The following is a 2,708-nucleotide window of genomic DNA, read 5'->3' as shown; positions in this document are numbered from 1 at the left end:
CACCGCGCCTGGCCTACACCCAGCTAATTTTTGTATGTTTAGTAGAGATGGGGTTTCACCATGTTGGCCAGGCTGGTCTTGAACTCCTGACCTCAAGTGATCCACCCACCTTGGCCTCCTAAAGTGCTGGGATTACAGGCGTGAGCCCAGTTTGTTTTTTTTCTTCAAACATCCAGTTTTTATTGGACTTGGACCATTGGGACCAGTGCTAAGCTTGATTTTATACTTCCCACTGTGATGTCACGCAGGCTTCATTTACCTGCCTGTGTGTATCCTCTTCTCCAGTGGCCCCAACCTTGTTGGCACCAGGGACCAGTTTAGTGGAAGGGGTGGTGGGGGGGATATGGTTTTTGGATGATTCAAGCGGATTACATTTATTATGCACTTTATTTCTATTATTATTACATCGTAATATACAACTCACCATAATTTAGAATCAGTGGGAGCCCTGAGCTTGTTTTCCTGCAACTAGATGGTCCCATCTGGTGGGATGGGAGACAGTGACAAATCATCATGCATTAGATTCTCAAGGATCTGACAACCTAGATCCCTCACATGCACAGCTCACAGAATTCCTGCTCCTATGAGAATCTAATGTTGCTGCTGATCTGACAGGAGGCAGAGCTTAGGTGGAGTGCCTGTAAATACAGATGAAGCTTTCTTGCCCGCCAGCTGCTCACCTCCTGCTGTGCAGCCCAGTTCCTAATAGGCCTTGGGACTGGCCCCCAGTGAGGGGGGGAGGGGGTTGAGGACCCCTGCTCTTCTCATTAGCCTATAACAGCTAAAATAATATAGTGCTGCATTACCTTATGTCATTTTCATGATGCCAAGTACAAAACTAAATTCAGGTTGGGCTCAGTGGCTCACACCTGTAGTCCCAGGACTTTGGGAGGCTGAGGCAGGTGGATTGCTTGAGCCTAGGAGTTCAGGACCAGATTGGGCAATAAGGTGAAACCCCATCTCTATGGAAAAAAAAATTAGGCAGGCATGATGGCATGCACCTGCAGACCCAGCTACTTGGGAGGCTGTGGTAGGAGGATCCCTTGAGCCTAGAAGTTTGAAGAGAGAGACCCTGTCTCGACAATAAATAAATAGCAGTAGCTCACACCTGTAATCCCAGCACTTTGGGAGGCTGAGGCAGGCAGATCACCTCAGGTCAGGAGTTTGGGACCAGCCTGAGCAACATGGTGAAGACTCATCTCTACTAAAAATACAAAAATTAGGTGGGTGTGGTGATGGGCACCTGTATTCCCAGCTACCTGGGAGGCTGAGGCATGAGAATTGCTTGAACCTGGAAGGCAGAGGTTGCAGTGAGCTGAGCTTGCACCACTGCCTCCAGCCTGGGTGACAGAGCGAGACTCCGTCTCGAAAGGAAAGAAATAAAGAAAAACAGAAAGAAAGAAAGAAAGAGAGAGAGAGACAAGAAAGAAATAAAGGAAAATGAAGAAAAACAAATCTAATACCTTAAAAAACTAAAGTTTAATTCTGTTACTCTGTTTTAGTCTTTGTGTTACACAACAAGAGCACTGCCATTATAATTGATGATTATAAAACCATGTGACTTAGTGGTAGAATTGTATTGCAATTAAATCATAAACAAGAATTTTAATTTTTAGTTACATTGCTCTCAAACACACATAATGTGATAGATCTTTTTTTTATTGTTGTTTTTAAGAAATGGTTAAGAGATGGGGTTTCACCACGTTAGCCAGGATGTTCTCAATCTCCTGACCTCCTGATCCGCCTGCATTGGCCTCCCAAAGTGCTGGGATTGCAGGCGTAAGCCACCAAGCCAGGCCTGTGATAGATCTTAATGTGGCAGTTAGAAGATATTTGGGAGCAGAGGTTTTTTTCCTCAGGCTGCTGCTTATAGGCACCTCCATTCTCCATTATAAACACCCAACTCAATTCACTGTAGCTGGAGTGATCTTTGAAAACAAATCTGATCGTGTCACCTCTCTGCTTAAAGCCTTCCATGCTCCTCACTCAGTTAGGATTCAATCTAAGCTCCTTGATGAGGTTTACCTTTTCAGTGTCATCTCAAGCAGAATTGTTCAACTGCTTCCCCACTCTAGAATGGCACATTATGTCTCACCTCTTATTTCGTGGTGCTAGCAGTGGATGATGCTCAGTGGGTAGATCTCTTAATTCATTAGGGGTTGCAAAATGGTGACATTCTATCATTCCTTATTTATTTGTTTCTTGGAATACTTTTTTTTTTTTTTTTTGAGATGGAGTCTGGCTCTGTAGCCCAGGCTGGAGTGCAGTGGTTCAATCTCAGCTCACTGAAACCTGAAACCTCCGCCTCCAGGGTCCCGGTTCAAGCAATTCTATCTCAGCCTCCCAAGTAGCTGGGATTGCAGGCATGAGCCATCATGCCCAGCTAATTTTTGTATTTTTTAGTAGAGATGGGGTTTCACCATGTTGGCCAGTCTGGTCTTGAACTCCTAACCTTGTGATCTGTCCACTTCAGCCTCCCAAAGTGCTGGGATTACAGGCATGAGCCACCACACCTGGCCAGAATACTCTTATAAAAGAAAATTTCCCACATTTACTCTTTGGTTACTCAAAGGTATAGATTCCTTAGAAAAGTTAACACAGGCTGGACTCGGTGGCTTACGCTTGTAATCCCAGCACTTTGGGAGGCAGAGGCAGATGGATCACCTGAGGTTGGGAGTTCAAGACCACCTGGCCAACATGGCAAAACC

The sequence above is a fragment of the Cebus imitator genome, unplaced genomic scaffold (genome assembly GCF_001604975.1).
Source record: "Cebus imitator isolate Cc_AM_T3 unplaced genomic scaffold, Cebus_imitator-1.0 Scaffold77, whole genome shotgun sequence".
NCBI lineage: Eukaryota > Metazoa > Chordata > Mammalia > Primates > Cebidae > Cebus > Cebus imitator.
Note: the sequence above shows the minus strand (reverse complement) of the source record.